This window comes from Pseudopodoces humilis, chromosome 2 (assembly GCF_049639895.1).
Source record: "Pseudopodoces humilis isolate 2021_Gansu_Grassland_sample_001 chromosome 2, ASM4963989v1, whole genome shotgun sequence".
Taxonomy (NCBI): Eukaryota; Metazoa; Chordata; class Aves; order Passeriformes; family Paridae; genus Pseudopodoces; species Pseudopodoces humilis.
The window spans coordinates 21,247,184-21,262,123 of NC_142201.1; positions in this window are offsets into that span (position 1 = coordinate 21,247,184).

Sequence of the window (14,940 nt, forward strand, 5' to 3'; positions counted from 1 at the left end):
TTATTGGCAACAAAAAGCCAAGGGCTGTTGGTAGGGGGAGAGCTGCTTTCACTGGGGCTGTCACAGACATCACTTGTTGAAGCCTTATAGTCTGAAACTGACACTCCAAAACCATGCAGTTTCTAGGACTTGGATGATTTGACCTACAGGCAAACAAACAGTTCTTTCAAACCACAGGTTGATCCACAAAAGCTTCTGAAAATTATCGTTCAGTTTTCCAGAGCACTCAGAAATAACAGATCTTTTTCTACAGTACTTAATACTTTTTAAAGCAATCTTACAGTGGTGAAATCTAGCCACTAGAGTTCCTAGGCTAGAATGGAAAAAAATATAATTCTCCCTGCCACTTGTAATTGTACTCGGCTTGCTGAGCAACAAAACAAAGCAGAATCAGGTCCATGCTCCTGGAGCAATTGTAGTCTGCAACATCCTCTGTGTGAAGTCTTACTACCTCAGTATTCATCTTCTGGAGTTTTTTAAATCATCCCTATTTTACAAAGAACCTACCCAGATGTTTAGCACTGAGGAAAAATATTAAAGAAACAACACTCAACCATTATTCTTAGGCAAAAACCAAAAACCCACAAAAAATTAAAAACTGTAATGAAGGTCAAGTTATTTTGCAAGTTATTTCATGATTTTCTTCCCAGGGCTCCAGCCACACTATTCATATTAACTACTCGTGTTAGCCACACTTGTGTGCAGTTCTAACTAGAAAAGCAGATCAGGAATTCAGGTTAGGAAAAAAAAGGAAACCAAGCAAAAAAAATAATGGAGGACAGAAAAAATGGTGGCGTCAAGATAAATTTGGAGGATGGGAGTTATAGACACTGATTAAAGGTTATGAAATGCCCAAATTTCCAGTGCCTTACCTGACATGTAAGCTTCATGTGTAGGATAAAATTGAAAATGAAGTATTTTTGTGCCAGCTGGCAGTCTGGATATACTCTCTGCTGCCTACACATAAGGAAGTGTATGTGCATATTGCTTTATTGATTTTACTCCTTCAAGAAAAGAATAAATACATTATTAAACCAGTAACAGCTCTTTTTATTAAAAAGCACCACATGTATGCTAGGTTCACATGATAGATGGTTCATTCTCTCATGTAAGTTATGTTTTCAAGTGCAAAGCACAGAGTAATTTTTTTGTGGCTTATCTGTTTTAAATATAAATTTTAAGAAAGTTATGCAAGAAAACAATCTTGTATTATCTTTAGAATCAGTTTTTCCTAAACTTTCATACTTGTTACACCAAGCAATATCTATGTAATTAGAGCTTCCAAGAAAAGCTCTGGCTTTCTAGAATGATTCTATTATCTTTAAGGTTTTTTTATTCATTTCTGTTAACTGAAAACTTGCAGGAATAGAATTACTTGAATAAATTAGTTTTTCTCTAATAGACAAAGAGCAGCTTTAATTCTCACTGTTATAAGAAGCATCTTCCCTTCATAGCAAACTCTGTTATTATAAACCCAGTTGTTAAAAAGAGAAATTTTATTACCTATTATATAGGTAAAATGCAAACTGATTTCAGAGCACATAAATAGGGAGAGAGAGACCAGGAAATCCATCAGGAAAGGAAAAAAACCCAAAACTCAACACATACTTTTAAAGCTAAATAAGAGGGAAATGAAAATCTAAAAATCTCAAATGATTATGTAACACATTTCCTGAAATAGACATTGTTCTTTGTCATAGCATTTAACTTCCTATAGGGATTAAAAATAAAAACAAGCCCAAAGAAAAAAACAATTAAAAATTGTGACTGTGATGCTAATTCAGTTAGAAAAATTAAGCCTTCAGTACCTGTATACATCCCCAAAATCATATGTCTGTATAGGGATTGTGGTCATGTTTTTTTCGTTTGCACTGTAGTGACATATTATGCTAGGAATTCGAGAAAACCCACATGACAAGTACATACATTAACAGTAGTGTAAAACACTGAGCTCTCAATTTTGCTAATTAAAAAGCATATTGCATTTTGCCTGCTTAACATATCTCCATTTGCAATCTAATCCATGTCAGGGGGAAAAACAGAATATCCCAACATTTCTGATTAAGCATTAAAGAGAAGAACCAACTAGTGTTTTCAGAATTTAGAGTGTTATTTCTTTTAAAAGATGAATATATTTAGTAGCACAGTAAAGAACAATGCCCTAGCTACTAAAAAAGGTTAAGTACTTGCATAATGTTTCCATCTCTTCATTTTCTGAAAGAAGTATAATAATAATAATTACACTTTATAATAGAATTTAGTTGCTGCCTAACTGTGTTTTGATTTCTTAGGATTAGCAGTCGGCACTGTAATTGTTATTCCTTCTGATTGCAAGAAGTACAGCATTTAACCAGTCGGTTCTCATTTAGTATTTCACAGACTGTATCCTTTTAGAGACTGATTTACAGGTAATGAAGTAACCTATATTTAGATATTTTTCAGGGATGATTCTTTTGGTATTTTTAGTTGGAAATTAAATGTGAACATTCTGGGTACTAAATGAATAATGCTGCTAATATGCATAAAGTTATTGCATTTTTTAAAAAATAGGATTTAAAATCTTATTTATTTTTACTTGTGTTAAAATTGGAAGCAGAAAATAGACTTTCATATCTGCATTTTATTTAGTTGGCAAGTTCACCTTTCTGACACATATAGCATACAAGAACAGATCAATTGTAAGATTCATAAAATGGAATATTTGAATAGTGATTAGATGTTGAATCAATACTTATGTCAAACCAATCTAAAATGTTTTATTTATTGGATTGTGAAGCACCTGTCTCTTGACACTTATCAAAGTATGACTAGGAAGGGAAAGATGACCATTATTAAGATTTCCAGTTTTCCTCTGACTTTCTCTTTTCCATAATGTAAGTTAAAGCATGATTCTGCTCTTGCTTAGTAATAAAATAATATTACCTCAAAGCCCCACAACACTCAAGATACAAACTCCCACTGATCTCCTATAGAGCTAGGATTTCATTAATAAACCAATAAATTTTATTTCAGCTTATCAGACATTAATATGCACTGTTTTAGACATCACAGGTTTGTGGAAATGTTGACTGGAGTGATATCTCTATTCCAATGCTCTGACTGAAGCAGGACTGTTGCCAGGAGTAAGTCAGTTCATTCAGAATGGTTTGGTCTTATTCTAATCTCAACAGTTTACAAGGATGGAGGTTTCATAGCTGCTCTGAGCAAGAAATTTCAGTGCTGCACAGTGAATTATCTTTCCTGATATTCACCTGACACTCACAAGGTGCAATCTTCAGCCATTTTCCCTCTATTAGTGTCACTTGCATTAATCAGAGAGGTTTAACTCCATAACTTTACCACTGCCTTTAGATAATGGGGGCCTGTGCACGACCACAGTTTTGCTTCCTCTTTGTCAGAATAAACAAGACAAGCTTCCTTGGCCTCCCATTCTAGGTGATGCAAGCTGGACTTTATACACCCTAGTAACTCCCTCTGGGCAATGAACTGATTTAACTACATCCTTCTTTAACAGGAGAGTTCAAAACCGAACACAGTCTACGGGTGTAGCCTCACCAGTGCCCAGCAGAGGGAGAAAACAACTCTTGATCTAGTGGCCGTGATCTTGTTATAGCAAAGTATGTGGTTCACAGCTATGTCAACCAAAACTCAAATACACATCTGAGCCCATGTTGTGTAGGCTTTTTTTTAATAGTTCTATCCTTGCTCCCTGCTATCCCTTACAATGAGGAATGTCTATTTCTATCCTTTGTTAATGAAGGATATTACCCTTGTTAGATAACCTGAGGTTTCTAAGTCATCTTCACAGGCTGGCACAGGACATCAGTTGTCTCTGTATCTTAGAATAATGCTAAAACAGTGATCCTGGAAGAGATACTATGCAAGGGATTCTGGATCTACTGGAACCATGTATCCTTTATACAAGTTGCATATGGTCAATATGCAGTGATCATTTCTGGTACCTATATATATTAAAGTTCTACCTATATTTAAGTTAAAATAAACACATCTCACATATATAAATCCCCTGTACTATTATCCTTGTTTCTATCCTACTGGATTACAGTGAAATAAATTTGCTCTCTTACACTCTGTTTACATGTTAGTGCTGTGCTGGCTGCATTTGATTTCCCTTATGACACTTCTAATAGTATAATATATTGGCAGCAACAAAGGAAAAACTTCCTGTTCTCAGGAATAAAAGTTAAAGGATTCCAGCATTAGTAATAATAAACATGAATAGGGTCAGATGGAGCCTTCACACTCTATCTCCATTAATAGGAGTCATGGCTTTGAACTATTTAAGCTTCAAAATCATTTTACCTACCAATCTTTTTGTTCCCTATTACTTGCAGACTACTACTAATGTCTTTGGAAATTGGTGGTTACAAAAGTTCACCTAGACAGAGTAAAATGTAGGATGTGAAAATTACTTTTGTTGTCATTCCTGTGTATTTTAGGACATAACACTTTCTAAGGGTATGGGAGCACCTAAAGATACATGCACTGAGATACACAGTTTCCTACTAACCTATAATGGATAAAGCTTGGAAAACTCTCCTGATCCAGCTATACAAACAGCTCACCCTTGTGTAATGCTTTCAGGTAGAATATCTTCTAATACTAGAGGGTTTAATGGGCATCTTTATTTTCATTGACAGTGAATTCATCCATTTCAAAGGGCAAGTACAAGGTCTATGGACATTTAGGTCCCATTTGAGTGTTCAAAGTAGAACCAAATGGGATGTAAATGGTTTTGTTATGGACTCAAGGTAAATTCTACACTGATTAAATAGGCCATAGTGTCTCAGTCAGATGCAGTGGTTAACAGCAGTAAGGGCGGGGAAAAAACTGTTCAAGTGATAATGTGTATATAAAGTGTCCTCTTTGCCACTTCAGAAATGTAAAATTAAGCCTGATGAATTTAGAACCTTGATTAAAGCTTCCACCATAAAGAACTTGCAGAAATGCAGACTGCTATCAAGTAAACTGGTGTGTAAGTGCTATCACCTAATTTCACAAAGTACACTTATTTACCCTAATCCTTTTCAAACCTCTCTGCTAGTCAGTTTTTATACCCTGTTGCTTTCCCTGTCGTCTATTAATCCACTTGAGAGACCTTCTTTTCTGCCTTCTACAGAGCCTGAGTGTCATGTTCATGAGAATTAAACACTTAAACTCTGATTCTTAGCATTCCAATTGAAATCTTGAAATACAGGTAAAAATCTCATTTTAGTAAAATATAAAATACAGTAACCCCCTAGATAAACAAAACTGGCATAATTTGTTGGTTCTTTTCTTTTCAAAATACTTTCAGAGTTAGAGCAATTCAAAAGAGCTACAAAATAACTGAAAGATCTGTATCAAGCACATTCATAGTTCACATAAATTTTCTTCTGTCCACTCATCACCTTTTCAAATATACAGAAGACAATGATCTGTAGATAATCCAAATTCTTCCTCTAAAAAATCCATTTAGTAACTATAATTTTTATTTCTTTAATTATAAATTGATTATCCATGCTTCTTAGCTGAATGGCATGATGTTCACAGACAGTTCTTTTGATGTAATGAGAATGTTCTCAAGTAAATCGACAAAAATAAATTATAAGGACACATTTCCATGGTATTTATAAATCAGAAGACCTTTGAATGCTCAGCTCTCTCATTTCATTTTAGCATTTTTTATTTAAAGCAACATGTATTAATTTTTATTTTTTTTTTTCATAATAAGTTATCACAGTTCTCTGCTCAAGAATCGGTATTGTTCTGTGATTTAATTAGTTTACCCACTGGGAAAATTATATGCTTCACTGTGTACACAGAGAAGTAGTGAATGAAAATGGATTCCCATGGAGATTTCCTAGCAAAAATTTACATTTATTTTATGCAAATTTGGTGGCTAGTTTTTAATTCTTGCACTATTTAATTTATAATTGTATTTATTCAGTGCAGGGTTTCTTGAAACTGATTAAAAGTGATAATCAAATGCTCAGAAAATGGTTGACAGCATTATTGGTAAGTGTAGTTACTCCATCTTTCCATGTATCTGTATACAGTGTCAGCTAATATTGCTACAGTACTGATGAAATATGAGCAGATATTGATAAAGTCATCACTGTAAATATGAATAGCTTATCCAGTGTGAACACCATTCTCTGGTATGTAAACTACAATACTAGAAAATGAAGTGTCTGTGTTTAGCAACATTGTAGCATAAGCCATGACTCATGAACCACTACTCATTTCTTTTCTACCTGCTTCTGTGATCTCTGCTCCATGAAACCATTAAAATTTTTATAGTGCTTTTTCTGTATTATCTCAGACCCCTGTTCTCCGCTATAATTTCCTCAATCCTCTCTGTTGATACTACTAAGTGACCCTGCTTGTGATGCCCATTGACACCCTACATTACTTCCTTCATTATTATTCATTCCCATTTGGTAAGGGTATTCCAGTTTCATACTTGGCACATTATTTTATCCATCCTGCTGTTCAGCAGTGCTAAGCTCTTCAAGTAAGTTTATTTTTTATTATACCTTCAGTTACTAACTTTGTAAACTTCTCTGACTTGTTCTCGTGTCCTTCCTCTTAATTTGTAACACCTGTGCTGTGACACTTTTTCTGTACTCAAACTAACCATATAGAAAAAAATTTTATCATGTCAATTTGCACCTTTAATCTTCTATCATCTCATTTGTGCATCTTAAAATTTCTGTGTTGCCTGCATTGAACCTCTCATGTTATATATCTGTGTCATGTCTGTGTTCTCCAGAATGTTCTTTATTATATGTGCACCCACATGTGCACACACAAACTTGCAAGGGTCTACCATTCCAGTGTGCCCGAAGAACCCTGTCTTCATTTTTTAAACAGAAGTTTCATGACACAGCTGAATTATCCAAAACCATTCTACCATGGGGAAGGTATCCTCCATTCCTGGCTACAGGGTGACAGTTCTTTCCTGTGTTTCTTGTGGTCAGACATATCTGACACCTCAGATGCGATAGAATCACAGGATGGCTGAGGCTGGAAACCACTTCTAGGAATCATCAACCTCAGTCTTATGTTCCCAGGAGAGTCAGATAGAACAGGTTGTCCAGAACTGTGCCCATCTGGCTTATCAGTACCTCCAATGATGGAGACTGGATATTGAGCTTTGGTGGTGTCTCCCTAATGTCTAATACCCAAGTCTCTGTAAGCAATAAACCTGTCCAACTGCTCAGCAGGCAGTTGCTCTCTGCTGCCACTCACCACTTTCTCTTGGTGCTGCTCTGGGACTCACTCTCAGCTGACTTTGCTTCTTCACTGGACACAGCTCACAGCTCCCAGGCACCTGCTGCTACCAGGGCACTGAACCCATTCAGGAGCTGGAGATCTGCAGGTGGAACATGAGGAACAAGAACTGTCTTGAGTGCGTTCATAACACTCCTGGTGCTAGAAGACATTAGCTTGCAGCTTTTACTCCCATTGTCCAATTCAACTGGCACAGACTTTGCCAGCTCCTGTCCTTTGGTGCAGCTGTGGGGCTCAAACACTTGCGCCCTCAGAATCTCAGAAAAGCTTAGGTCACTCTCCTTTTAGTCACCTCTGACATCATGCAGCCTTTTGACTTCAACCTGCAACTCCTGTCCTGTGTAACACAGAAGCTCCCACAGCACTCGCTTCAAGTGGACAAGTAAACCCTCTGACTCAGCAATAGGCACCCATCTAGACCTCACTGTCTAGAGGTGCAGAGCAGCTTCCTCCCCTGGGACCATGCTCTGACACATCAGGAATAGTTGCTGCAGGACTGGTGCCTATGGTGTCACCACCACTGCAGATCTTGTGTGTACTGCCCCCAGCAGAGCTGCTGGCCACACTTCTCTGTGCTCTACTCTAGCTATTGCCTCCACTGGCTGTGCTCTGAACGGGACTCCCCTAGGCACAGGCTGAAATGTTGTTTGAATTTTCCTAATCATTTTGAACAAACCTCTTTGAACAGGAATAGCTGACAAAATTTAAAATCATATTGTCTTTCTCAGAAAACAGGAGGACCAGGGAGGAAGAAAGGAGATGCAGAACTCAGCCCTGAAAAGGATGAATGCTCTTAGCTTTAACACTGTTTCCAAAAGGAGGGGGAATCATTGCTTCCTTCAGGCAAACTTGAGGATGTACTCTCCTACTCATCCACATGTTTTCCTTCATTCCTAAGTTTTCAACAGAATGACTCATAATTTCAGAGGAAGTTTCAAGGACATAAACTTCAAGTCCATGTAAATGTGTCACTGAAGCTATGGGCAAGATGCTGAAGCTTGAGAGCTACCTAAAACAGCTGCCTGCTTTATTTTATATTCAGGTGTACTTCTTTTCTCCCCAAATATCCCATTGGGATTTTGAGAGCAGCAAAACCAATACATCAAACCCCACTGATAGCACTGCTGAATAATATTTCACTAAATAGGAATGTGACAATTTGCAAAGGTTTTGACCAACATGAATGAGACATAACAGCTAACATCCATTGGCTCACTGTTTTTCAGAAAGTTCTTTCTCACAAACTAGATAATTGAAAGAATAACTGTTGTGTTTGGTTTTTTTAAGTTTATAATCAATTAACTAAATAACAGGAAAAATTAAAAGTTACATTTGTGTTGCTTAGAAGTATTTTTTGGTTAAAGAAAAAAACTTGCCAAAAGTCTTGCTCATTGTCAAGTTCAGGAACTGAATGAATTTGTGCTTCACTGTGGAAATCCCTTATTTAACAGTAAAATATAGGAAAGTCAATGGAAATTAGAATGTAAATAATGAAAAGTTAGGTAAACAACTATGGTTACCAGACTAAAATTAACACTACTCAATTGGGTTATAGATTCTTTTTCTCCCAGATTTTGTAAGAAAACTTACAGTTTTATTTGTATATAACCCACTAAAATTATTAGGAATGCTAACAATGCTCCTCTATAAAACAACTTGGAAAGATGAAGAGGCTATTTGCTTTTGCCAAAGGTAATAATGGCTGTATCTAAAATTAATAGGGTCAAGGTGAGAAGTCATTTATTTTTTAGTATTTGGTGGTGCTCATATGCTCATTTAGATGCTACCATAGGGTTTCTGTTTATTCATCAGTAGAAAGCCACAAGAATATCTCCCAAACAATATCTTGGGGTTTTACTTTTTTTTTAAAAAAAAATTATGAATAAACCCACATGAACAGCTGCAGAATTATATTGGTTTGATAACATCTGAATTGGGAAGCTTTCTCAGCTCCAAGACAGACAGGAGAGGCAAAATTACACTGAGTAGGAAATCACCTGGATGTCATAATCTTCACCAGAGAAAGCAGAAACAGGCTTGGGTTCTTGTTTTGGTTAGTGAATACAGCCTATGCTTGTAAGGAGAGATCTCTGTTCCACTAGCCTTCTCACTCAATAAATAAATTTAAAAGAGCCTAATCCCCAGCCAGAGAGACAAGAGCCTACATATTGCAAGAACACTTTTTTCCAGACACTGGATTGTAACTATTTTGGGTGGGATCCATTTTCTTTGGACTTTCTTGTCTATTTTTTTCCAAACGAAAGATGAAAGCAAATCACAATCTCACCTCAGTAAATTATTTAACTCAGATTAGTAGAGAATATTTCACAACAGTTCTTATGTCTAAAAAGGCAATTAACTTCACTGGAAACTCTGAGTCTAATGTAAGTGAGAACTGGCACATTTCATTTTCCTGACTTTGGGACACATAATTTGTAACAATATTTTTTTATTAATTGATCAGGATTCACTACTTTTAACAGAGAAACAGGTTGGTTAGCAAGTGAGGTACTGCTGTGCTGGAGGGTGTGGCTGCAGGGGGTCCAGCAGCAGTGTCTGCAGAGGCTCCTGCCGTGTCTCGGAGTGCTGAGGAACTGTGGCGGAGCACACTGGGAGGCACAGCCATACATGAAGTTAAATAAAACATTAAGTCATTCCCTGCAGAGTCAGGAAAAAGGCACTAATTATCACCATGGAGAGAAACTGGTAAGGAGTCAGTTGGATAGTGCACAAAGAAATGGGGGAAAAGGACTCATGGATGAGATAACTTGAGCCTGGATGGGGAAGAACAATCTAGGGACAGGGATTACAAAACTGCAACTCATATTAAGCAGAGTTGGGATACTACCTAGAGTAAAATTTTGATGATTGAAAGGTAAAAGTGTTGAAGTGTCCTGGAAGGTGAATGTAGGAATACCATTTCTCATAAGCACTTATGTTTCATCCTCAAGTTCCTCAAAGTACACCTAAAGCACCTGTTATCACAATTTCTTTAATGGGATTTAAATGGTTTTATTTCACTTTTCTATCTTCTTGGTGTCTTTTGTGTGAATTCCAGATTTTACAGGAGTAAATAAGCATTTGCTGTTTCTTCATGGTCTGTGATGATATTGTCTACTTGGCAATCAGCAAGTATTGTTAGTAATAGAGGGTTTTTTTATTAAATTTACATTCCAAATCTCTTCTTGACTGAGCTGCCTGATGGTGTAAGGTATACACTTTCTCTAAATCTCCTTTCACCACCCTTCAGAAAGCCCATATAGGTAGAAGAAATAGTTAAAATATTCTGAAGGTATGCTGTATTATTGTTCTTGACAAAAATTTAACTTTTTAAAAAATGTATTAGAGTACATACTAGAGAGAAGACACATATAGACTGAAATTTGAGAGCTGTTGGTTTGCATGGCAAAATGTGTTGCAGCACATGGGACAGCTGGGCAATTGTTTAGGAATTTTTTCCTGGGTTTGTTTTTTCCCCTTGTTTTTTTCCCCCAAGGCAGTGTTTTCAACTTTTAAACAGCAAAAAACTTAGAAAATTTTGGCAATTGGAAAAGGGGCTAATTTTCATCCAGTAAGAGATTAATTTATTTATTTATTTAATCTGATATTTATTCCTAGAGTACAGCAATATGAAGTTATGGTATATGGATATAAAAACAGTTTTAAAAGGATATAGTGTTAGAAAATTGGCAAATAACAGAAAATATGGTAGTTTTCTTAGTAAAGGTAACTCAGATTTTTGTTATCATGGTACAGCCAGTAGTAATCCAGCCTCTGTTTCATTCCTGTGTGCTGTTAATCTGGCCTCAAGCACCAAATCAGTGCCTTCCCAGACCATGCTTCCTCCAAACGCTTTCCACCAAATAGTTATCTGCCTTCTGATATAAGCATGCATGTATGTTAAATGACTGCAAGCAGAATGAAGACATTGGTTTTCTTCTGTTATTTTATTCATATTGTCAGAAATTTAATTGAGTTTTATAAAAGTGGAGGAGAGTTTGAATCTTCAGTGACATTCTTGAAAATCAAACACCTTGTTTCATTTTTTAGGTGAAAATTAAATCACACTTTTTTATCCTTCATGACTTTTTGCTAAAAGCTGCTTGAGAGTAAAGCAGGATACAAAGGGAATAGTGATGGATAAATGTTCGGGATTTCCATTCAGAATAATCCTGTAAATTTTCTAGCAGAAAATAAGTTCAAAACATGTTTTCCCATTACTCATTTTATCTCATGGTATTTGATCTTTATCTTATTCATGCTACCAATTATCTTTAAAGTATCGTTTTATTCCAATATGCTTATATTCTTTAATTCGTTGCATATGAAAATTAGTAAAAATATTTTGGATTATTCCACACCAATATCTGGGAAGTTGCTGAAAATTTTTCATGCATTTTTATAAAAAACTAATGGTTAGAGAAGTATTTTTGATTTTCTTTTTTGTTATTTTTTTGGGGGTTTTTTGTTATCAAAATATGAATGCCATGTCACTGGGTCACTAGGCAAGAATAAGGCATTACTGGAATACTATTTACAAATCTGGTAATTCATTTTGATAAAAGTTTTAAAACTGCATTCAGTAGAGGTTGTTAGGACATATAAAGACAGTGTTAAAAGGGCACATGAAAAATGTTGCTTCTTTGGTTTGGTAGAAGAAAACTTGAGGAAGAACAAAATTGCTCCCTCAAATGTTATTGAGTAGTATACACATATCCTTAAGCTGGCTCTGAAAAGGGACTGTGTTGTGCTTATGTAAGGATTGCATTATGCACATGTCTATGAAAGCAGTAAAAGCATCCAAGCTGCTAGTCCAATTCCTATTTTCTCTAAATTTAATTTACCTCTATAGTAACTATGTATTTACTTTTGCTGTTCTGTTCCTTATCCCTTTCTTTGAAAAAGGTACTGTTCTTATTATAAACTTCTCGTGTTTTGGGTACTCAATCTCCTACAACTTGAAATATCCTAGGAAACATTTCTAGGACTTACTTTATTTATCTTACTTCCTTCAACAATGCTTCCTTTTTACTGTTCCACAGAAACTGAATAAAGCCTTCTATGATTCGAATATTGTGGATTTTCCCAAGTCTAAACTATAAGTATTTGAGTGATTGTAAGCATATAAGGACTGTTCATAAAAGACTCCTATGAACTAGTTTCCTTAGTAATAAAAAAACTGGTATCTGCCCATCTTTAAAAATGCATGATATTATTATTACTGTCTTTATATTTAGAGATAATCAGTTCCATAGTCCTTAGAAGATGTAAGATGGTGTGGGTCTGTTTGCCTCACTTGCAGGTTTGTTCAGTAGCATATGAACATCTGCTTCCCTGTAATTACTGAATGTAAAGAAAGTGGTATATGTTTAATATATGTGTAATTCCATTTTACTTTTACGAGTCCTTTTTTTCTTTTTGAAAGTTAACTTAGTGTTTTTGAGATTCAGAATGTTTACTATTAAAAATAGATGTTCATTATTTCATAGACTGCAGTTTAAAGGCAACCACGTTTGTTAAATATGCTTATTGTAATTGAAATGTTGTAGTTATTTTTTGTGCCATAATTTAGGAAAAAAAAAGGACAGCTGAATCACCCTTCAAATTTATGATGTGAACATATTAAAATGTGCTCAGACAGGAATGTAATGCTCAGGCCTTTTCTAAAATGTTGATGCAGAACTTTGAGAAGAAATCAGAATCTATAAGTTTAATATTGTGGTGTAGAAACCCTGGTTTTTATGATACTGAAGTCTCATTCAATTTATTGTCATTAATGCATTGAAAAGACAGAGATTTTGTGCCATACTGTGTTATCAGTATAAGTCAGAAAAGTTTTTTTTTTTTGCATTGCACACTACAGATTTAGCCTTTCTTCTAAATTAATGTTGACTTCATACTTTGAAATTTCTATTTTTTTTGCTAGGAAGATAGCATTGTATTTTTTACTATTGTTCAAGACAATTGCTCTGGTGTGTTGCTGTTGAGATTTCAATTTGGACCTTCACAGTGTTACTAAAAAGATATCAGGAACCCAAAAGAGCTGCTGACTCTGGCAAAGCAAATTCCTCTTACAGTCTTGATGTACTTTCAAGTGACTTTAGAGAAATCAAGATATCAATGAAAATGTAACAATGCCAGAATGATACACTGTAATCTCTATACGGTTTTGTTTTAATTCAGTTTTACACATGGTAAAACTCCCTGTTTCCTAGATCAGAAAGAGAACTCTAAAAAAGTGACCCCAAAATATATAGCTTTTTTTTTTATAACTTTCTTAATGACAAATGACTGATAGGAGAGGACTGTCCTCTGGCAGTATGATGTATTTAAAAAGTACCAACAATGAGAAGTTAACCCTATTTATAGAAAGAAATCTATTGTGGGACAAGAAAAGTAGATAAAGATTGCTTAAATTAATTTCTAGGAGTGAATAAAGTCACCTGTCTTATAGAGAACTGAATGCCCTCCTGAAGCTTGTGTTTGAGTAATCCACGAAAAACAAGACCAGTTCTTGTTACACAGACAGGAATGGAAGGAGAATTAAAACACCTGGGAAACTTAGATTTTTTTAATGTAGTCCAAAAGGTCAAAAAAGGAAATTCCTACCGAATATATCCCACCACAAAACTTACCATCAAGATATTACCTTGTTTTTGCCACCATGTGCTATAGGAAGGAGAAGAGGACCACCAAATATTTTTACTCTGTTACATAGCTCCAGTATTATAAGTATACTTTGCTATGTTTTACTGTGTTTTTACATTCATTAGGGATACCAGCAATGAGATGATGAGAACAAAAAACTGCTGTGAACTTCTGAAAAAAAAAAGTGGACAGGGCTTGGTGTGTTGGAGAACTTGCAAACTCATTGTATTGCTCAAGTATGACAGCAACCTGATCCATCAAGTGGCCTGCAAAGTCATTTTTCAGTTCTTGTTTTGAACTCTGCATCCAAAACTATTTACTGACTTTTTTTCTCCTCCCTGTTGAAACATACACATTGTCTATCCTGTTCACATACTTACAGGAACTCTCCCATGGAGAAGTAATAACAGAATGACTTTTCCTTATTCATAGGTAATTTTTTCTTCCTGGCTTTTGTATGGTTATTACCTTGACCTGTTCAATTCTCTTGTAAAGACAAGACTTCTAAATCATAGTTTTCTTCTCAAAATGGTTGGGTTTTCTGATCACTTTTAATACTCTTTCTCCCTCACTTAGCACAGAGTAAGCCTGCTACACTGGGCTCTCTAAAGACATAACTGTAATTTTTAGCAGATAAGTTAGGAGGACAAAGATATACATATATATGTGTGTGTGTGTATATATATATATACAGATTAAGACTCTTTAGTATTTTTCGTAATAATATCTACTGAATTCCTTCGTGGCTCCTGAGCCACTGATTAGAAGTCTCTGAAAGACACTGATTTAGATTGTTTACTAACATCACAAGGCTTACACCTTCCCAGAGCTCGATGCCAAAGCTCTCATTGATGTCAACAGGACTCAAGGATAGGCATGACTTTTTAGAATGGACATCTTTTACGCTCAAGAGCTTTTTGTTTCTGCTACTGCTTTTGCCCAAGAACTACATTTTATGTACAGTTTTTATTGTTTTCATTTAAGGTCTCTGACATG